The sequence below is a fragment of the Phyllobates terribilis genome, unplaced genomic scaffold (genome assembly GCF_046119375.1).
Source record: "Phyllobates terribilis strain yellow unplaced genomic scaffold, ASM4611937v1 Scaffold_3408__1_contigs__length_79523, whole genome shotgun sequence".
In the NCBI taxonomy this organism is placed as follows: domain Eukaryota; kingdom Metazoa; phylum Chordata; class Amphibia; order Anura; family Dendrobatidae; genus Phyllobates; species Phyllobates terribilis.
Window position 1 is genome coordinate 2,479 of NW_027366161.1, and position 24,620 is coordinate 27,098.

At 41.7% G+C, this 24,620-nt stretch overlaps 1 pseudogene; it reads right to left on the reverse strand.

Moving 5' to 3' along the window:
• Positions 1-18,223: 18,223 nt before the first annotated feature.
• On the reverse strand, positions 18,224-23,641 carry LOC141247873 (uncharacterized; annotated as a pseudogene).
• Positions 23,642-24,620: the final 979 nt, after the last annotated feature.

Genomic DNA, 24,620 nt, shown 5'->3' on the forward strand with positions numbered 1-24,620 from the left:
CACATACTTGTTACATGAATATATTGAGTGTGAGTGTGTAATGTCCCTATATGAAATGTGAATTCTCCTCCTACTTTCGTTTTAAAATTCATGTTACCACTTTTTATCACATCACAACTCAAGTGTGATCTTACTTCTCTGCATTACTAGTAACTGAGTTGTTTGGTTGAGAAAGCGTGTGTTGGATAGCGTGTGTTGTGTGGCTCAAGAAACGCACATGGGTTCTGGTTCCAAGGTATTTCAATGCGCTAATATTTGAGCAACCTTTGCTATAAAATACGAGGTACATTCGGTCTCTCCCTTTACCTTGCCTTTATCACTCTCTCAATCTCATCTCTCTACCTACTCTCTCACATATTTACCTGCTAGCCTTCTTCTGCCATTACCTACTCTCTCTTCCCTCACCAATCACTCCCTTACAAAAATGCCTTCCTCCTCAAAACAAATTTCCATGAACATTTATGAAGAAACCCTAAAACAGTTTCTTACGTTTTAAGAGGCTCAAAACAAGAATCCACTGCCTCTTCAGCCAGTCCCAAATCTGCCCACGCCACACTGCCTCCAACATCTCATACCAGAACCATCGCCATAACCGTAGAAACCCCATCCATGGAGAGTTTCACTGAGGAGATAAGTGCTCCAAAGGAGACTCAATAACCACTTGACCCCATCACTTAGGTTGTCGAAATAATGGTCGTTGATCTTGCACGAACCTAGTCGGAGGAGCTCAAGACTCCAACAAAGGTGCTTAAGTCTTCCTCCTCTCAGATTGATCTCACCGGAAACGATGACGACTCCTCTCCAAAGTCCAAGAAGACCATCTTAGGCTCTAGAAAAAAATATTCTCCTTTCTAAGAGGTCTACTCATATCATCTCTGTGGGGGAAATGGAAGAGGAAGAAGAAGAGGAAGAGGATCTCAACCCGCTTCTCCATGAGTTTCATGATGTCACTCGCAGCGCCAAAAAGGGTGTCAAGCGTGCTTGCGGTTTTGAACAAGAAGAGGAAAGCGCAGATGAAGAAGATCTTGCTCGGGCTATGACTGTTTCCAAGGAGCCAAAGAGCAAGCGCACTTCAAGTAAGTCTTTTGACGTTTCCTCTCTTCCTCCAATTCCTTATGGTATTGCAAAGCACGATGTTCTAGAGCAAGTGATTGTCACCGACGACACCTTGACTGCGCTATAGAAAGAGTACGACACCTTGACTGCTACTACAAAACACATGATTGGTGACGGATTTTTCAGTCCAATCAAGTGAATTCCGTCACTAATACCTGTTAGCGACAGAATTCCGTCTCTAACAGGTTGTCGCAACAGCAATGGTCGCCAATTGATTTTGGCGACGAAATATTATAACCGTCGCTATTTAGCAACTAATTTGGCGACTGAAAACCGTGTCGAAATTTGGAAGTCGGAGACCAAATATTGCGACGGGTTATGCGACGGTTTTCTGTCGCTATTATGGACACCCTGTAGACCGTAATTGGCGACTGTTTTTGCGACTAATTTTCGTTGCTAATTGTGATACTAGGGGGCCCAACTTTGGCGACCGAATTCCGTCGCTATTACTGCGTCCCTGAACCCCCAAAACTGAGACGGTTTTCCGTCGCAAATCCCTCCCAAATTTCTTCCGTCCGTCTTCGATTATCGTTATAATTACGGATTCACATGTTCGTTGACGTTAATATTGCCACATTTTTTTGAATTTTTATTGAGTTTGAAAATATTATAAAAGTAATCGTAAACAAAGATAGAAATCATAAATTGAACCGAAATTGTTATTACAAACATCGTTCATTGAAAACAAAAAAACAAAGATACAATTCAATAACAAACTAATTACTCGGGGGGGGGGGGGGGCGTCGTCGTCGTCGTCTCTCAATTATTGCAGACGATATTCTGGCGGAAGGGTCGCATTCATCCTGGCCACCTCATCTCGTACAAAATCGGACATTCGCGCCTGCATATCCGCATGATATCGTGACTGCATTTCCAAATACACTTGCGTTTGCATCCGGTGTTCCATTTGCTGCATCTGCTCTTGCCTCTCTTCCATCTGGCACTGAACATCATGTTGGCTCATCCGAGAGGACAAACCGAGGTGAGATGGTCTGGCTTGACGCGCCCGACTGTGTCTTGTGTCGACGTATGCACCGGCCGCCGAACCAAATTCTTACACCCGGTTCTTCTTGTTGACGCCCTCCATCTCCAGATAGATCTGCTTCGAGTCCACGTCATCCATACTCGCATCTTGACCCTCTTCGGTCGGTGTCTGGGACAAGGAACCAATCTTCTGGGAGAGCGCTTCCTACAATAACCGATGAAAACATAGTATAGTTAGGTACTAATGAATGTATCATAACGTAATTACAATTTACGAAATACGTACTGTCATCTTCTTTGCCCTCGAGTCTACTGGGATAGGCTTGTCCTTGTCCTTCCTCGACGTGTGTGTGTGGGTATACAGCTCGGGAGCCGTCGGAGCGCGGCCGAGCTCCTTGGACTAACAAAAACAATATGAATTATTAGTAAGTCAGAAAATTAATAAATGTCATTATACGAATAAAAAAATAAAATTAAGAATCAAACCAGGATTTTGTAATGACCCATGAAGGATCGGGAGCCTCCCATGTGGCGCATCAATCCGATGCCCTCACCCTCAGACTCGCTCATGCGATTGGCATGAGCAGTGCAGGACCTTGCCTTCTCTTCCTCTGAGTCCCAATGGGCCTTCCAGTTGGCCCAAATATCAGCACTCACTGAGTGATGTGGTACCCCATCCATCCTCATCTTATGAATGACATCCTTGTACCTATGAAACAAAATTAATTCAAAAATTACAAAGTAAGTTAATGAATTATTTCAAACTATAGTGATTTACAACTTATCGGTTCCCCGCATGTCTCGAAAAGACCCAATACATGTACTCGTCGCCTAACTGCTCGTCCCATGTATACTCTTTCTGAAAAGCATAAAATACATGCATGTTACACCTTTCATTTGTACATTAATGTATTTGTGAAGTTAATAGATAAAAAATTACCTTGAATTCCTCCTATTAGTAGTCTACCTCTTCGGACGATAAAAACCGCCACGCTCTACCGTTAGGGAAGAAACATTTCCGGAAGATCTCCCGCATAGAACGGGAGACTGTTCCGGACGGAAGGAGCAACAACCCGGTCTCGTCGGGACGGACAACTACTTTGTCACCGGCATCCAACAGTATAGGTGGAGTAGAAGAAGAGGGACCGGCCTCGGGAATTGATCCCAAGGACCGGCCACGTCCATGGCTTCGGCCTCGACCACGGACGCGCCCACGACCGGCACCTGTCTGATCACCCGTAGATCCTTGTCCTCTCATTTCTTCTACAATATAATTAAAATGGAAAAATGCAACCATAATTAATAACTTAATATATTATTATGTCAAAAGTACAAAACACTAATGAACAATCTATATATAATGAACAACCTATCTACTTCAGTCAAGTTCGTCTTCCTCTCCCTCTTCCCCTTCCACTTCCCCTTCCTCTTCCTCGTCGTTTGATGATGAAAAGATAACATCTGGATCTTCGATGGGAGGAATGTGCAACGCATCTTCGTCAGCTTCTTCATTCTGATCAACCAAGTTTTTCGGATCTTCATCTGTTTCAACTATTAGGGGACTTTCTTCGATGTCGTCTTGGAAGGCCGTGACCACTGTCTCTGGCGTGTCAAGCTTCTGACCTTGCCTTAACCTTGCATATTTCCCACCAATTTACTTTATCCCGTCTTTTTCTTGGATATGACAAGTACTCAACTTGGTCGGCATGTTGTGCCAAGATGAACGGTTCATACTTATTGTATCTCCGTCTATGATTGACTTCCACCAAGTTGTATCGTGTGTTAGTGTGTGTGCCACTATCCGTGCGTTCAAACCACTCACATTTGAATATGAAGATCTTCTTCATTGGTAGAGCTGGATACTCTAACTCGATAATGTCAGTCAACATAGCATAAAAGTCATTTTCACCCTCGACATATTGTGTTCCCCTAGCGCAAACACCTCTATTCATCGTAAGCATGTCTTGCTCGTATTCTCGAGTTAGGAACTTGTAGCCGTTCACGTAGTACCCTTTATATGTGTCCACCGTTCTACACGGTCCCTTCGCAAGGCTCATGATGAAGGGATTGGTACATACAGTTGGATCTTTGACCTATAGTTCAAGTACACGGTTGTAAGTGATCCAACACTTTGCAAAATTCATTTTAAATGAATCTCACAAGTACTTACATGAGATTCGAACCAAGAGGCGAAATCATTCTCAAACCTCCTTTCAATTTCTGTCTCTCTTATACCATTGTTCCTTTCGCGCAACTCGGCCACGAAAACACTTTCAAAGGAAAACACCCAAATTAGATCATAGTTGTAAAGTAGATATGTGATAGCACTTTATAAAAACGTAACCCTTACATTCTATGGGCTTCAATTTCAGGACAGTTCAGAAGAACATAGGTCCTAGCAGCAATAATCTCTTCGTCGTCAAGATAGGCCTTCCCTTCGATTTGAAGACTGAAAGTCGGTCGACATTGTCATCGACGTCCATATCACAAGTTTCATTTCTTCTCACTCGCTCGGCTATCCGCGGATCACCTTTAGTAAAATAAAAGGATGCAAATTTCGCGATTTCTTCTTGCAAATATCCGTTGTTAATGCTTCCTTCCACTCTGCCTTTATTTCTGACCTTTTTCTTCAACTTCCCCAAATATCTGTTTTTGGAATCTATTAGTTATAAATAGATAAAAGAATGAAGGGGAAAACGTCAATTGTAGGACCAATACCTTTCAAATGGATACATCCATCGATATTGAACTGGTCCTGCCATCATCGCCTCGTAAGGAAGATGCAAGGGGAGATGCTCCAGAGAGTCGAAAAAACTGGGCGGCAAAATACGTTCCAGCTTGCAAAGTATTTTGGGGATTTCACCCTCCAGACGATGCATGTCTTCTTCTGTCAATGAGGTGGAAGTTAACTCCTTGAAGAAGATACTCAGCTCCGTTAATGGCTCCCACACATCTTTTGGTAAAAGTTCCAGAAGAGCGACTGGCAGAAGTCGTTGCATAAATACATGGCAATCATGACTTTTCATCCCATGCATTTTTTGATTTTTCGGATAGACACATCTGGAAAAGTTGGACGCTTACCCATCTGGAAACTTTATCTTCTGTATCCAACTCAAGCAAGACTCTTTTTGAATCCTTGTCTAATGTGTAACTACCTTCGGAAACTTCCCAATCGCAACATCTTTAGCTAGCTCTGGTTGATCACATATTTCATTCAGTTCTTCCCTGGATTTTTCATGGTCTTTTTTCATCCCTGGGAGATTGAGCACGGTATTGAACACATTGTCGAACACAATTTTCTCAATATGCATGACATCTAAATTATGTCGAATAACATTCGTACTCCAGTAAGGTAAATCCCAGAAGATGCTCTTCTTATTCCATCCATGTTTTTTGGACAGTAAAGCAATATGATGTTTCAATCCAGGCTCATATGACTTCTTAAACCCAAACCAGCTCAGCTAACAATTCAACTCCAGTTCTCACCCCCCTAAGCTTTTTGCGCTCCTGTCTGCCCTTACGAAAATCAGTGACATTTTTGCGAAATGCATGACGTGGATGCAAAAACTTCCGAGAGCAATCAAACCACGACTGAGTACCACTCTTGGGCAGCGTGAATGCATCTGTCTCCTCCATGCAATAAGGGCAAGCCTGTCTACCAGCAGTGCTCCATCCAGACAACATAGAATAGACGGGGAAGTCATTAATTGTCCACATAAGAGCCGCTTTCAGCTGGAAGTTCTGTCGTTTATGAACATCGTATGTTGTGACTCCACACTCCCACAACTAGTTTAACTCTGCATTCAATGGCTGTAAGAATATGTCCATTTGCTGCTTCGGATTTCTAGGACCCGGGACCAGAACCGTTAGAAACATAAACTCATCCTTCATGCACATGCCAGGAGGGAGATTATAGGGTGTTAGGATGACCGGTCATGATGAATATTGTTGCCCGAAGTTGCTGAATGGCTGAAACCCATCGGAACACAAGCCTAATATGATATTTCTGACTTCATCGGCGAAATCGGAATGCAGCTAACTAAAACGTTTCCACGCCGGAAAGTCGAACGAGTGACACATCTTGTCATCAACCATCTGATGGTCACCGTGCCACGTCATATGTTGGGCAGTTGATTTCGAAGCATACAATCTTGGTAGCCTTGTAGTTATTGGAAAATCACACATTTTCCGATATGGGACTCTAGCCTTTCCTCTTTTTGATTTACCTTGGGTCACAGGTTTTCCACCGCGGTTCACCACACACTTTGCATTCCGTTCTATCTGCATCTTCTTCCCCCCAATAAAGCATACATTTTCGGCAACAACAGTCAATGACCTCAACCGGCAACCCCAAACCCTTAACCAACTTCTTTATGTTAGCAAAATTGGTTGGCATCTTGTTATCCTCCGGAAGCAGCTCTTGTATAAACTCGCACATGTCGTCCATTAACCTTATTGAACTCTGATGACGACACTTGATATCCATCATTTTAGCAGATGCAGAAAACGGGGACTGCTTGTTATTACCAGTCCATATTTCTTGTTCCGCTGCTCGAATCATATCGAAACATTTCTGTGATTCGGCATTCGGAGGCTCATCTTCATGGAAGACCACTTCTGGATCAGAAACATCATGTATCATTCTATAACCGGATGAAAACTCAAACCCCTCGACATCATTCTCTGGTACAGCATACTGTTGTCCTCCGGGATTCAACACGGTCCCCTTGCCATGAAACACCCATATTTGATAATCTTTCACAAACTCATTCCTCAAAATATGATATTCTACATCTTCGGTATTGCGATAGCTTTTATTTTTACATGCATACTTAGTACAGGGGCATTTAATCTTTCCTTTACTCATACATTCTGGATGATCTATGTCGAACTAGATAAACTCTGTCACTTACTCTGGAAAGTCGGGAGTTAGCAACCCCCCGTGAGTCTCCGATACATCCAACCACGGTCTTGGTTCATCTCTGTAGCGCGTTTTATTAGATGACGATTCCATCTACTCGCATTTATTATCTTAGCAACACAATCTCTAATTTATTGTGTTACATGTACACCGAGAATTAGGATTAATCATAATTCTCATTTTTTATATATTAATATTTTAATACTTAAAAAATTTTAAATATTAAATCCACCAATCATATATATTACTAAATCCACAAAAATTCTAAATCCATGATATTCTAAATCCATAAAAATTCTAGATTCATAATACTCTATATAATTCCTACAAAATCCTATATAATTCCCAAACAATCCTATATAATTCATAACTCTATATAATTCCTAAAAAATTATATATAATTCCCTAAAAATCCTATAAAATTCATTAAAAACCCTACATAATTCATAAAAAATCCTATATAATTACTAAAAATCCTATATAATTATTAAAAATCCTATATTACAAAATCATTAAAAATTCTTTATTTCTAAAAATACCATTATATAATTCATAAAAAATCTATATAATTTCTAAAAAAATTGAAATAATTCCTAAAAATATTGTATATAATTCATAAATAATTCTATATAATTTCTAAAATAATCTATATAATTTCTAAAAATCTTATATAATTCCTAAAAAATTGTATATAAATCTATATAATTCATAAATTATTCTATATAATTTCTAAAAAAATCTACATATTTCTAAAAATCCTATATAATTCCTAAAAAATTTAATATAAATCTGTATAATTCATAATAATTCTATATAATTCCTAACAAAACCTATATAATTCCTAAAAAATCTATATAAATTCTATAAAATACTATATATTTCTATTAAATTCATATATAATTCTATATAATTCATAAAAATTCTTAAATAATTACTAACAAATTGTATAAAATTCATAAATAAATCTATATAATTTCTAAAAAATTCTATAAATTCCCAACCAGACCATGTAATTTCGGTAGCAGATTGATGAAACCAGTCTTGAGCTCGAACATGACACCAACATTTAGGGCAGGCAACGTTACTCCTAGGTTGTGTTGCGTCAGGTCTGGGTCCGTAAGTTGTCGCAAAGTTTGATTTCTAGCCATGTTGTCGATCACCAAGTCGTGAATCCCTTGTCGTAAAGTCTGAAAAAAGGTCCGTCTATCTATGGATCGTAAACAAATAAATTTGGATCAGTAGCGCGAGTGTGGACCATAAGATAGGTCCACACTAAAATAGTAACACAAACAGAAATAAACTATAATAGTTGGCTCCCCGGCAACGGCGCCAAAATTTCGTGGGGGCTAAGGTCGTTATCCCTATCAAAGATACCCAACTCAATTATCCACTTAGTAAAGTGGGAAGTAGGGGTCGAATCCCAAGAGAGCCAGAAAGACAGTTTATTTCCAATTATGCAACCATGTAGTAACCAATTGAGGATTTTTGTTTGATTCTAATAGCTAAGAAATTCAATAAGTACGAAAGGAATATGATGATTGGTTTGTAAACAATTATGGGTAAAAAGCTCACTCCTTTAGTATCAGCGCATTATTCAAATGGAATGTTGATCATCGAATCCTGACAACTTATATTCTGAATTGTTTAATCCGGTTGTCCTACTCTTTGTTCGTAATAAGCAACTAGTCCAAATAGTCCTAGAAACCCTTATTATGCAATAACCATGAAAAGCACAACAACATGAAGATCAAAGATAAGTAGGCTTGTACAATACCATTGGCAAATCACCGATACTCGACACAAGTTCACAATCTCTACACAATAAGCACTCGCAAATAGTCTATGCAAATCATGCTCGGTGCCTAAAGAAAAGACTTTTCAAATCGAATTATCTAGCCTAGAAATATGAAGGGTAATAATCAACCTAGTTTGCAACCTAGATAAAGTCAAGATCAATCAATGATAATATAAAGCACAAGAGATTCTGAAACAATCCTGAAATTAAACTTAGAACATAAGCGTTTGAATTCCACAACAAACCTTGAACAATGGCTTCAACCTTAGAAGTGAACTATGATGAATTTAGCTAGACATAGCCATAGAAAGCAATGAATATTAATGAATGATGATGGGAAAACAAACCAAGAGAGGTGAGCGAATGATGGAACAAAGGTGAAGCTTTCTCTGGCTGTTGCTGAATTTCTACGTAAAGAATGAATGCTAAAACCTAATTTTCTAAACCTTATATAGTCTCTAATAAAAAGGAACTAAAATAAATGAAAACAAAATAAAGATGTGGAAATAACTAATAAAATATCGGAATAAAATCTTCGAATCTAGGCATTCCGTGTCCGCGTCACGACCGTGACATAGTGGTCACGATCGTGATATTGGTCCAGTTCATCCTCTCTTCATTGGTCACGATCGTGACAGAGTCTCTCGATCGTGACATCTCATCTGCGACTTAGTCTCGATCGTGACATCTCTGTCTCGGTCGTGGCTGTCTTGTCTGAGGCTGAATCTCGGTCGTGAACCTCCATCTCGGTCGTGACTTCTGCACCTGAGACGAACTTCTGGCTTCTACAAGCGTCGAGGCAGCTCGCCTTTGCCTCTCGGCTTCTCCTGGGGTGTATGCGTGGCATACTTCATCTAGCTCCATCCCGAATGCACTAAAAGTAAGCACAAGTAGGATCTCCATAATAAAACCACTAAAAACTCTTACGAGAACCCGGTAATCCATAAATGAACTCCAAACCGGATTCCGGGCATACCACTCGTTAAGCACCGAAACACCACTAAACCTAGTCTAATAGTCGCTAGTTAACACCATATAACAAGCTCCGATCAAACTTCCCCACACTTAAACCTTGCTCTTCCTCGAGTAAGCAAAATGAAACTCACTCCTCCTATAAGCACAAAGGTTTGCAGTAAGCGTAGGGAGAGTCTGCTAGCGACTATACTCCGAAGTCCAAGTGTAAACAAGCACTATCCTAACTCCAATCTATCTCCTTATCTCTCCAAGATGACCTACCCAAATCCCTCCTTATGTCTCCACTTCATATGTCACCACTCCATGATAATAACCAAATCGAACCAAGTGATGCGCAATAAGCACAAGTGGACTCCTAATATCCTCTAAGGGTAAGGGTATATGCATAATAATGAAGACAAAAATCAAGTCACCCACTCTCTTACACACTTCTTAGACCTCCTCTTCAGTTAATATCCTAAACCACTAATCAATAACATCAAACCATACATCACAACCACCAATCCTAATCAAGAAATCCGCATAGCACAACCATAACAATATGCATCAAACTCCAAGAACATAAATATAATCCTAGAATCTAATACAACCGCCAATAATGTGTAACAAATCTCATGAAATACCAAAAGATGAGCATGTGAAGCATGGATGTCAATAAGCTCAAAATAGAAGAATAAAAGGCCAATTACTAACTTCTTATCCCTCCTTGATGAATCCTAAAACCCGAGACAATACTTCAACTCCATTCTTATGTCTCCAACGCCAATAAAGAATGCAATCAATCTAACCAAGTGGTCAAATAATCACCAATCATGTAATCCCGACTCCCTTTCAGGTTTTCACCAAAATTCTCTAAAGTGGTAGGAACTATATACTCATTTCTTTTTCCTTTTCAGGCACCCACCTTTTCCTTTTTTCCATTTTTACTTGCCTAGTTCTTTTGTTTTTATTTATATATTTATTTATTGATTTTTTTTAGCCCCCCTTTTCGATCCATTCACTTCTTACTCCCCGGTTTTTCTGATTTTTTTCTTTTTTTTAATAAACTAAAAGTTCAAAGAAATATCCTGATACAGACTCGATAGACTCAAAAGAACAAAACATCAGCAAAAGTACTCGAAAGACTAAAAACAACAAAACATCACCAAAAGTTATCACCCAAATAAGTCAACTCCTCTCCCCACACTTGAACCGTGCATTGTCCTCAATGCAGCAAAAGAGGACACAATATATAAAAATGGAAGAGGAAGAAGACACGTGAAATGTTGGGGTGTTGTCTCGGTCATGAGGGTCATGGGGGTATTATGGCCGGCTATGGGATGAGTGGGATGCTATGGAAATTTTCTCTTCTTTTTTTATTGGAGATGTCACGACTGTGACACGTGTAGCTGAGGAAGGCGAACGTCGTTTTTACTCCTCTGATGGCTTCCTACATGCTAGTTCCGCGATTTTTCCTGAAAAAGAAACAAAAACAAAACAAAATAATGGGAGAAAAGTTAGAAGTACTCCCTCGGGTTACCTCCCAATCAGCGCCGTAGTTATCGCCGTGGGACGACGTAGAATAAATCAACCAGCGTCTTTCGGTCCCTTTGGAACCTCCGCTCTCAGAATTTCTTGTATGAACCAGTCTTGGAAAGGTTTGAACCTTAGACCATTCACCTCTCGAAATCTCCACCTTTGCTTCACCTTTTTCTTCTTACTTCCCGCACACTTTGACTCAGCTGGGGGCCATGTACTTGCTTTCTTCTTAACCTGCACAACAGTACTAGCAGGTTTCTCGTCTTGTGCGGTTAGAGAGGTGTGGCTACTGCCCAAAGTAGAATTAGGGAGGCGGTGCACAGCGCCTACGAACATAGTTCGGGGGGTTTAATAACCTTATCAATAGAAAATACCGCGTTATCATTCGGGGGTTGTGTCGTAGCTTCATATATGTTAAAACTGACAACATCCCTGTCAAACTCGAGTGTAAGCGCCCCGGTGTCTAGATCGAACTTAGTTTTGGCTGTCCTCATGAAGGGTCTACCTAGAAGGATAGGTGCAGCCTGCGCACCATGATTCATATCCAGCACATAGAAATCCACAAGAAATACAAGATTATCCACCATAACCAATACATCTTCGACTAAACCATAGACATGTCAGCTAGCTGAATCACAAGCCATGTTTCATTTAGGGGTCCTAGTCCTAGCGACTTGTATAACGAGTAAGGCATAACATTAATAGAAGCACCCAAATCTAACATGGCCCTATCAATCTTAGACTTACCAATAATACAGGGGATACTAACCATACCTGGGTCCGAGCACTTCTTTGCTATCTTCTGCTGGATGGCTGTAGAAACTCTCTCGTTGATCTGCACCTTATGTTTCCCTTTCAGCTTCTAGAAGGTGAAGCTTTCTCTGACTGCTGCTGAATTTCTCTGACATGAGAGATGAGCGAACGATGGAACAAAGGTGAAGCTTTCTCTCACTGCTGCTGAATTTCTACGTAAAGAATGAATGCTAAAACCTAATTTTCTAAACCTTATATAGTCTCTAATAAAAAAGGAATTAAATAAATGAAAACAAATCAAAAGATGTGGAAATAACTAATAAAATATCGGAATAAAATCTTCGAATCTGGGCATTCCGTGTCCACATCACGACCGTGACACAGTGGTCACGATCGTGATATTGGTCCAGTTCATCCGCTCTTCATTGGTCACGATCGTGACAGGGCCTCTCGATCGTGACATCTCATCTGCGGATTATTCTAGATCGTGACATCTCTGTCTCCGTCGTGACTGTCTTGTTTGAGGCTGAATCTCGGTCGTGAGCCTCAATCTTGGTCGTGACTTCTGCACATGAGACGAACTTCTGGCTTCTGCAAGCGTCGAGGCGGCTCGGCATTGCCTCTCGGCTTCTCCTGGGGTGTAGGTGTGGCATACTTTATCTAGCTCCATCCCGAATGCACTATAAGTACGCACAAGCAAGATCTCCATAATAAAACCACTAAAAACGCTTACGAGCACCCCGCTAATCCATAAATGAGCTCCTAACCGGATTCCGGGCATACCATTTGTTAAGCACCTAAACACCACTAAACCTAGTCTAATAGTCGCTAGTTAACACCATATAATAAGCTCCGATCAACTATTCTCACCCCCGTTACTACTATTGGTGATAAGCCCGTCGACATGGTGTACATTGTCTGGAAAGGGAAAAACGAGTGTTTCCTCGTTATGGATTTCGCTCGGGTGATTGGGCAAGACAACTTAACCGGGTACAACAAGGTGTTGAAGAATAACTAGCCAAAGAAAGTTAGGTACATCAAGCAAGTTGTCTTCTGCAATACTATTCCCTTTGTTTTGAAGACCGGCCCCCTCCCGCTCTACAAGAAGTTGCTACACTTCTTCATCACTTGCAACATAATGCCGTGCAACCAGAATCTTGACACAGTGGCCATCGATGACGGATGCCTAATCGAGCATGAAGTAGCTGGTGAGCCAATCAATACAACTGATGCGGATAAATCCAACACTCGCAAGTGCACGTGCCTAGATTCGACTAGCAATCACTCTCGTGCAAGGCTATCCTAAACTAGACCCTTTACGCTTCTTAGAGATCAAATGACAAACAAATCAACTTCCGCTCTCGCGCTCCGCATAATCTATTCAATCATCGATCAACTACGATAGTTAAAATTCCACTAGAGAAATTAGATCACTCTCATGCAAATAATTCTCAAGTTCTCCCTAGGGATCTAACATGAATTGACAAATGTAAACTCAAATAATCAATCCCTAAAATCAAAATCTCCTCTCGGAATCAAATGATAGTAGGATTTCCTATTACAATAGTATTAGGGCAATAAGCATCCTAAGAGAGAATCAAACTTCATTCAAATGATCAATCAACCAAAAATCATCATAAAAACTCATCTACTCCATCATAGGGTTTACCCAACCATGGAAATTGAAGCTTAGCTAGACATGGAGAAGGAAGAAATCAAATTCATTGTAATAAACAACATACCATTCAACTTCAATCCAATCCAAGTTATCCGATCCACAAGCTTTCTCTTAGGGTTTTTAGATCTCCAAAAGTTTTCTAATCCCCAAAAAGGTCTCCCCAAGAGTCCCCAAGAAAAGTTCCTTTTATACCTAGGTTAGAGGAGGAAAAATTAGCCTGACGCGACCCGTAACTCGGCCGAGTCTCAGGCCGAGTTACGTGGACATCATTCTTCTCGGAATGGGACTCAGTGCACGACTCGGTCCACGACTCGGCCGAGTCTCAGGCCGAGTCTCACTCTGCGAAGGTGATGCTTTGGTATTCTGACTCGGGCTACAACTCGGCCGAGTCTCACTCTGCATAGGCTTCACTTCTATCTTCTTTTACTCGTTGCACCACACATTCTTGACCCCGGCCTTGCACATCCAAGTCATCCACATGGGCGTCTCCAAGATATAGTCCACGATCATCAAAGACGCCTCGAATTCATCCTGAAAACACACAACGCAAGGGTTGACTCCGAACACTAGAAATCTAAACGAAAAAGAAACAAACCTATCGAAAATAAAACAAAACCAACCTAATGAGAAGAAATAAACATGCCCTAAACTAGCCTAAATGCAAGTTATCAAATTCCCCCAAACTTGAACTTTGCTTGTCCCAAGCAAATGCACGTCAATGAATCCAAGTAATACACCAAAGAGGTATCTATCCAAGTGACGTATGATTAATAACAACGAAAGATCAAACAGAAAACAAATCTCTTCCTAGCATGCTTCTCAATCAATGACAAGAAAATATTAGTTCCTCAACTCTAGATCTTAGCGGATTAATAGAACATGTCACTCTCACTCATATATGTAGGTATGTGTTTCACTCAATGTTATAACTCAACTTTGAATATTAACTACCATAAGCTTGCAACCAAACCTAGATCTCCACTACTAGGTAGAATGCAAAACACAATCATGAGACATACAAGGGGTTGTAATGGGGCCAAGGTACTCTATAAGGCATGGATGAAATTTTTGGCCATGTGGTGCAAAATCTAGGAGATATGAACTTCATATGAGAACAACACCAACTCAAGTGATATTACAATAAGCACAAATACACAACCCAACCCAAGATCTATCAAATTGTCTATTTGTTGCTCCTTTTCTTCTCTTTCACTTATTTCTCTTTTTTTCATTTTTTTATATATCTTTTTTTTGAAATGATGAAAGAGAAGGGAGCAAATTGGATATAAACAACAAGACAAAACTATATAATCAAACATCGTTAACCACCCCCAACATCTACCATTCCCCTAAGCTTGCCTCACAACCACACCAAGTAAATAGAAGTCCAATCCCCTAGATAGGTAGGATATAAATATAAGCTCGGATTACTTTTGTGGAGCTAACAAAGAAAGGCTATAAGGCTCAAAGGGCTACAAGAGAAGGATATCATCAAGGATAGTCAAGGATAATATGGGCTCATAAAATATAATGTCTCAATCAAATGTGATGCATTTTTAGTCCTATATGCAGTCTCAAAGAGATTTGGAAGCAAGTTCTAGAGATAACAAACAAAGAGAGTTCACTCATGAGAAATAAGAGGACACTGCAAAGTAGTCCATGAAAGGCAAACAAACTCACTAGGACAATTATCTAGAGTTTCGGTTCTAATATATCTTAATCAAAGTCGGCATGCTCAGTTCATTATTCAAAGCGTGATCAATCATGTCATCCTCATAATGCAATTGAAATATCAACAACCAAAGCATACTAAAAAGATTCCTAATCAATACACTATTATAAGAACCCACAAAAGATCATGTCGGGGAAATCGTCAACTAAACACGCAAAAAAGAAAAAAAAGAAAGAAAAAGATCCAACTAATAAAACAAACTACATGCAATGCAAATCGTAGATACTCCCCCAAACTTAAATCCGACATTGTCCCAATGTAAAACGTAAGGAAGAGGAACACTCACGATGGAACTACCCTTGCGGAGGTCGTGGAGGACCGGAATGCCCCATAAACGTGCGAAGCTGGTCAATCTTGTCTTCAAGGGCGGAAACACGGGTGCTCACCAAATCAACCTTGCCATCGAGCAGAGAGACCTGGGTGCGTAGAGAAGAGAACTAGTCGGTCATGTCGCGATGCAAGGAGCTAAGCAAGGCGTGCACATCAGGAGCACTTGCACGTGAACCCGAGGAGGGGGCAGCAGCAACATCAGCCGCCATAGGATCAGCATCCTCCATAGGATCAGCATCCGCAGGTGGACCACTCTGTAGAGATGCATGTGTCGGGTCCGAAGATGCCAATTGGAGCGTTGAAGAAGAGAGATGCGGCCAGGACACGGAAGACGAAGAAGCTGCGTGGAAGAAGGAAATGCCCAATACCACGTAGAATGGTAAGAGTGGAGCATCTTCATGTTCCGGAATAGCGGAACGCCAATGGACGGGGGATGGAGACGATCAGGACGCCGATGCAGTGCAACTCCGAAGTGGCGGGTGAGACGAGTGACCAAACCACCCACGGCGATCACCCCGGATGGTCTATTACCCACGACACTCAAATGGTTCATCAAGAAAGCAGCAGAGTTAATGGGATGACCGAGCAAGGCAGTGCATAAGACAATAACCTCCTTCTTGGTAGCACTATTCTCACCACCATCGCCGCGGGCAAATATAGTGTGGGCCATAAACCGATGAAACACACGAAGCGCGGGGTTGGTGATGCTTGAAGCCTTGGTTGTCCTAGGAGAATAATCACCAGACCCGATTTCCTTCCAGAATGACGCGGGGTTGCAGAAATCAATGCGGGACTCGCCCCTAGGAACGCAGGAATCAGTCACAACTGGGAAACCAAATATCCCACTAATCGCAGCTAAAGTAAGCACACGATCAACGTTCCCAAGCCGAAATGTGCAAAGCCCCGCCTCACAGTCAAGACCTTGAAAAATTTGAGCTTCAAGGGTACTCAGAAACTCAAGCGTGAGACCCGTATATGTAGGTTCCTGAAGCTGAAGGAAAGTCGTCCAACCTAAACGCTCGGCAAGCCACTCAACATCGGTCCGTATTCCCAAGGTATCAAGCAGCTCAAAGTCTAAATAGCGAGACGGGACCAAGCTCCGCGTCCTGATACGCTCAAAAGCCTTGACGTGTTCGGGCTTGAGAAAATGAATGCCGTAAGATGCAGGAGAATCGTCGCGCGGTGGAGGAGACGGAACACGAGAAGAAGAAGAAGAAGGAGCCGGTCGTTTCTGGCGTTTAGGACCCATTAAAGCACCTGCGATAAGAATAGGAAATACAACACCAATGCAAGACAGAGCAATGTCACATAAGTGCATGAATAATCCCGCCAAAGGCCTAATCAATAATCTAGCATGAATAATCCCGCCAAGGGCCTAATCAAGACAATCTAGCATGATTCCCGCCAAGGGCCTAATCAAGACAATCTAGCATGAATCCCGCCAAGGGCCTAAGCAACAATTCAATTAATTCAAGAAGCATTGTGTAACAAAAACAAGAAAAACGACATAATAGGAAAACTATTAAGCGAATTTCTCGAAAAAATGAAATCAAACAACACTTACAAGAAATATCAATGTACATGCTTAATTCCCAATCAAAATTTCCAATCATGATAACACCATTCCAAATCCGCAAATCATTAGAACAACAATCTAAATCCTCTAATTATCAACCAAGAGTAAGAGAAGTAGAATACCTAAAAACCCAAATTACAAAAATTAGGGCTAAATTAGTGGGATTTGAAGACCAAATTGGTTCAGATTAGGGAATTAGACCTATGTGGTTGTGCAGAGACGAGGGGCGACGGCCTAGCAGAGAAATAGGGGGGTTGGGCTGGGCGGTGGTCGGAGTAGCAGGCGGTGGTTTGGGAGGTGTGGTGGCGCGCAGAGGAGAAGAGACGAACAAGGAAGGAGGCTAGCGGTGGTCTGGGAGGTGCGGTGGCGCGCAGAGGAGAAGAGACGAACAGGGATGCTGGCGGTCGAACAGAGGGTTGAAGGAGAAGGACGGAAGGGCGAGTCCGAGGGAATTAGGGGAATTAGGGCCGGAGCAGCACTGAAGGAATTAGGGCGGAAGGGAGAGTCTGAGGGAGCAGCGCTGAGGGAATTAGGGCCGGCTCGGGAGAGAAGACGAAGTGGGAGGATAGAAAAAAAAATTATAATCGAACAGCGGCCCAGAGTGAGACTCAGCCCGAGACTCGGCCGAGTCTCAGACCGTGTCTCAGCCGGCAGAGAAAAGGAGAGGCAGCCGCAGAGTGGGACTCGGTCCAGGACTCGGCCGAGTTCCGTTCTGCGCAAAATTTTCTCGTCGAGCTTATTGGCGCACCTTGTTTATTGAAATGAAAGAATACAATACCTGACCCGATGGGTTGCCTCCCACCTAGCGCTTAGTTTAGGTCAGTAGCTTGACCATCCGTCGTCTTCTAAGAATTTGGATCGAGGAGAGCGACGAACGCAAACTCCTCAATCGGCCTATTGGTGACATACCTCTTAAGCCGTTGTCCATTAGCCTTAAAGACTTCCCCTTTATCATTACATAGTTCCACGGCTCCATGAGGAAACACCTTCCGAACTTTAAATGGGCCACTCCACTGAGACTTAAGCTTACCAGGAAAAAGCCTTAATCTCGAATTGAATAGCAAGACAAGATCACCTTCATGAAATTCCTTCAGAATGATGTGAGCGTCATGCCATTTTTTTGTTCTCTCTTTATAGATCTTGGCATTTTCATAAGCATTCAACCTCAATTCTTCAAGCTCTTGTAGCTGAAACATTCTCTTTTCGCCAGCTGCCTTCATATCATAATTGAACAACTTGATCGCCCAATACGCTTTATGCTCAAGTTCCACGGGCAAATGACATGATTTCCCATAGATCAAACGGTAAGGTGTCGTGCCAATGGGGGTCTTGAATGCCGTTCTATATGCCCAAAGAGCATCATCGAGCTTCATTTCCCAATCCTTGCGAGACCCGGACACCGTCTTCTCTAATATAGCCTTAATCTCCCTGTTAGAGACCTCAACTTGTCCACTAGTTTGTGGATGATATGGGGTTGCTATCCGATGGGTGACACCATATTTTCTCAACAAGCCCTCAAACTTCTTTTCAATGAAATGAGATCCACCGTCACTAATTATAACTCTTGGAATGCCAAACCTCGGAAAGATCACCTTATTAAGGAACCTGGAAACCACTCTAGAGTCGTTTGTCGGTGAAGCAACGGCCTCAACCCATTTGGACACATAATCCACCGCCACAAGGATGTACTTGTTAGAGCTGGACGGAGGAAAAGGGCCCATGAAATCGATCCCCCATACATCAAAGATTTCGACCTCCTGAATATTATTAAGAGGCATCTCATTTCTTCTAGAAATATTGCCGGTACGCTGACACGCATCACAAGAAGCAATAAAGCGGTGCACATCTCTAAACATCGAAGGCCAATAGAGAGCAGAATTTAGAATCTTGGAGGTAGTCTTAGATGAGCTAGCATGACCGCCGCATGGTAGAGAGTGACAATGAGCAATAACACTTTCCACTTCCTCCTCCGGAATACATCTTCTAATCACCCCATCCGCACACCTTTTGAACAATAATGGCTCATCCCAATAGTAGTGCCGAACATCAGACATGAATTTCTTCTTCTGTTAAAAGGACATCTTGGGAGGTAACTCGTTGCAAACCAAGTAATTGGCAAAATCAGCATACCATGGCAACTTAGAATTTGCAAGAGCCAATATCTCATCAGTGATTTAGAATAAATGATCGTCGGGAAATGAGTCATCGATAGGAGGCTCATCCTTAGTACTCTTCAACTGTTCGGGAGTCAATCTAGAGAGGTGATCAGCAACCAAATTCACTGAACCTTTCTTATCTCGAATTTCCAAGTCAAACTCTTGAAGAAGAAGAATCCAACGAATTAGTCTTGGTTTTGCCTCCTTCTTGCTCAAGAGATACCTGATAGCAGCATGGTCGGTGTAGACAATGACTTTGGGACCAACCAAATAAGACCTGAACTTCTCAAAAGCAAACACTATAGCAAGCAACTCCTTTTCTGTGGTGGCATAATTCATCTGAGCTCCATCAAGAGTTCTACTAGCATAGTAGATAGCGTGAAGCTTCTTATCCTTCCTTTGGCCAAGAACAGCCCCTATATCATGATCACTTGCATCGCACATCAGCTCAAATGGGAGATCCCAATCAGGAGGTTGCATTATAGGAGCCGAAATCAAAGCCTCCTTCAACCTGCAAAAAGCATCAAAACATTCTTCCGAAAACTCAAAGGAAACATCCTTCAAAAGTAGGTTATTGAGAGGTTTTGAAATCTTGGAAAAATCCTTAATGAATCTCCGATAGAACCCCGCATGCCCAAGAAAACTTCTCACACCCTTGACCGACGTTGGAGGTGGCATCTTCTCCATGATCTCAATCTTGGCCTTGTCGACCTCGATTCCTCGGTTAGAAACCAAGTGCCCTAACACAATCCCTTCATTTACCATAAAATGACATTTTTCCCAATTCAAGACAAGGTTTACCTCTTCACACCGTTGTAGAACTCGGGACAAGTTAGACAAGCAAGTATCAAAAGAAGTACCATAAACAGAGAAATCATCCATAAACACCTCCATAATATCCTCAATAAAATCAGAAAATATAGCCATCATGCATCTTTGAAAGGTACCCGGCGCATTACATAGACCAAAAGGCATCCTCCTATAGGCAAAAGTGCCATAGGGGCATGTGAATGTGGTCTTCTCTTGATCATCCGGATGGATAGGAATTTGGAAAAATCCACTATAACCATCCAAATAACAAAAGTACGAATGTTTAGATAACCTTTCAAGCATTTGATCAATGAATGGAAGTGGAAAATGATCTTTCCTAGTGGCCTTGTTCAATTTCCTATAGTTAATGCACATTCTCCAACCGGTAACGGTTCTAGTGGGAATCAATTCATTCTTATCATTTTTTACAACAGTCATTCCCCCTTTCTTAGGCACAACATGAACAGAACTAACCCATGCACTATCAGAAATAGGATAAATAATGCCAGCATCAAGTAATTTAAGCACTTCTTTTTTCACTACTTCTTTCATGATAGGATTAAGTCTTCTTTGATGCTCAATTGTGGGTTTATGGTCATCTTCCATTAATATCCTAGGCATGCACATGGAGGGACTAATTCCTTTTAGATCATCAATCGAATATCTTATGGCTTTCCTATGCAATCGAAGTTCATGCAATAATTTCTCAATTTCAGAATCACTTAGACTAGCATTAATAATCACGGGATAAGTAGAATTAGGTCCAAGGAACTCATACCTCAAATTAGATGGAAGTGCCTTCAACTCCACCTTTGGTGCCTCTTGGGTCTCCTCCAACAAGGGGGAAACGTCCTCACTAGATAAAATCTCAACAATAGTCTCAGGCATCTCTATAGTAGACTCCAAATCTAAGAGCACATCAGCAAGTAGCTCTAGATTGTCAGCTGGAATCACACTCTTAGTCAAACAGTACTCCAATGGGTCATCAATCACAATAGCCATCAAGGATTCTTGGGTTTCCTTTTCAACCACATCCAAGCTAGAAACATCATCCTCAAAAACAGGTTGCTTAACGGCCTTAGGGAAGTTGAATTCAATTTTCTCGTCCCCGATTTGGAAGGAGAGAACACCTTGCTTCACGTCTATAAGAGCACCTGCGGTGGCTAAGAAGAGCCGTCCCACCAATATAGGAATAGGAGAATCGGCAGGAATATCAAGGACAATGAAGTCGATCGGTATGTAGAACTTGTCGATCTGGATTAGAATGTCTTCCAAAATACCAATCGGACGAGTCGTAGATCTATCAGTCATAAGCAAAGTCATCCTCACCGGTCTAGGTTCTCCGAGATCAAGCTCCCTACATATGGAAAGAGGAATGATGCTCACATTAGCACCCAAATCACACAAAGTGTTGTACGTACTCTTCCCTATCACCATAGGAACACTAAAGCTGCCCGAATCTTCAAGCTTAGGTGGCAACTTGTTTTGGATGAGAGTACTACATTCTTGACTCAAAGCAACGGTGTGATAATCATCAAGGCTTCTCTTGTTGGATAGAATCTCCTTCAAGAACTTCACATAGGTAGGCATTTGCTTGAGAGCTTCGGTGAAGGGAATGGTGATGCAAAGTTTCTTCAACACCTCCACAAATTTGCCAAATTGGTGATCTAGCTGGGCGTGAGCTCTTCTTTGTGGGAAAGGAAGAGGAGGCTTGAATGGTGGTGGTGGCACATACTTGGGCACTTCCTTTTGTTCTTTCTCTTGGACCACAACCTCTTCGGAGTCTTCAATAGCTTCTCCCTTCTGCTTAAGATCCACCACCTTAGGATCCTCGAGTTGTCTCCCACTCCTCAAGGACACAGCATTGATTTGCCCTTTTGGATTGGCCTCGGTTTGGCATGGAAGGTGACCTTGGGGTCTAGGAACATTCTTTGCATATTGAGCATGCAAACTATCATGGCCCTCCAACTTCTTGTTAATGTTCTGAAGCTCCTTCATTATCAGTTGAAGAGTAGACTCATCAGATGGTTGAGAACGCTCTTGGTTTTGAGGTGGAGGGGGGCGTTGTTGGAAACCGGGAGGTTGTCTAGGAGCATTCTGATTTCCCCTCCAAGCTTGGTTTTGATTCCTCCAACCGGAGTTATAGGAATTTGAATATTGATCATTCCTAGGACCCCGATTGAAGTTGTTCATGTAATTGGCCTCTTCTTCTTGGGGAGCATCTTGAGAAGCATAAATTTGGCAAGATGATATGCTATGATCACCTCCCCCACAAAACTGGCAAACCACATTCGAGACAACTTGAGAAGGACCTCCCTCCTTCTTACCCTGAGACCTGCTCATCTGTAACTTCAACTGCTTAATCTCATGAGCCATAGCTTCCATTCTGGCTTGTTGGCAAATCTCATCATCACCCTCGTAGAGACCACCCGTTCTCTTAGAAGTAGGAATAGAACGAACATCATTATAATAATGAGTGTGTTGGGCAATTTCCTCAATCTTCTCCCAAGCTTCATCAATATGCATCTTCATGATAGTACCTCCAGATGAGGCATCAATGAGCAGCCTATTAGTATTGTCCACGGCATTGTAGAAGGTGTGCAGCAACACCCACTTATCTTGTCCATGATGAGGACAATACAGCAAAAGTTCTTTAAAACGCTCCCAACCTTCATACAGTGATTCCCCATCCTTCATCTGAAATGAACTGATCTGATTCCTCATCTCTGCGGTCTTCTTTGGTGGGAAATACTTGGTTAGGAATGCTTTAGCTAGCCCATCCCAAGTATTGATAGTGCCTTGAGGCAAAGCCTGGAACCATGCTTTAGCTCGACCTCTAAGGGAGAATGAAAAAGCACGCAAATAAAGCGCATCCTCAGAGACATCATAAATCTTCACCGTATCCATAAGTTCCAAGAAAGTGTTGAGATGTTGGTGAGGATTCTCGGACGGTAGGCCTCCAAATTGATTTTGCTGAACCATATTAATCAGAGATGGCTTCAGCTCAAAGTTACGAGCAGCTACTGAAGGCCGGACTACACCAGATGTGGGTCCTTGGTGACGAGGCAGCACATAGTCACCCAAAGTTAGCGGCTCTGGAGGATTATTTTGCACTTGAAGCTGCTCCAGTTGGTGTTGTAGATCCGCCAATTGTTGTTGTTGGCGAGCCATCAACTCTTGTTGTTCCTCCATAGCTCGGGCTCTAGTCTCTCTTTGCTCTCTTAACCCTCTATGAAGAGCACGCTCGGGCTCAGGTTCGTAGTCGCATAGTGTACCACTGCTCAGAGCTCTTCGCATCAGCTAGGAGAACAAATCTGAAACCAAAGACACAAGAAACAAAATCAAAAACAAAATGAGACTTAATCTATTGGTTGCTCAAATCAACCAATACTAGCGATAGTCCCTGGCAACGGCGCCAAAAACTTGATGCAAATAAATCCAACACTCGCAAGCGAACGAGTTTGGTTATAGTATCAAGGTGTCGAACACAAGGACTATGTAGTATCAATTGTAATGCCAACTAATAGACTAAGCCAAAGATCACGGAGTGAATAGTTTATGACCGAATTCAAACTAACAAGTAACACGAAGTTATCAATAGAGAAAGACTTCCAAGGTTAGGATCCCCACTATGATGTTTCAATGAGATTAAGATGATATATGGTTAACTTCCGAATTGAATGTCGTTCGAAGGACCAACTATCTAATGTCAGCACTACCTCTTCTCAAACGATAAGTGCACGTGCCTAGATTCGACTAGCAATCACTCTCGTGCAAGGCTATCCTAAACTAGACCCTTTACGCTTCTTAGAGATCAAATGACAAACAAATCAACTTCCGCTCTCGCGCTCCGCATAATCTATTCAATCATCGATCAACTACGATAGTTAAAATTCCACTAGAGAAATTAGATCACTCTCATGCAAATAATTCTCAAGTTCTCCCTAGGGATCTAACATGAATTGACAAATGTAAACTCAAATAATCAATCCCTAAAATCAAAATCTCCTCTCGGACTCAAATGATAGTAGGATTTCCTATTACAATAGTATTAGGGCAATAAGCATCCTAAGAGAGAATCAATCTTCATTCAAATGATCAATCAACCAAAAATCATCATAAAAACTCATCTACTCCATCATATGGTTTACCCAACCATGGAAATTGAAGCTTAGCTAGACATGGAGAAGGAAGAAATCAAATTCATTGTAATAAACAACATACCATTCAACTTCAATCCAATCCAAGTTATCCAATCCACAAGCTTTCTCTTAGG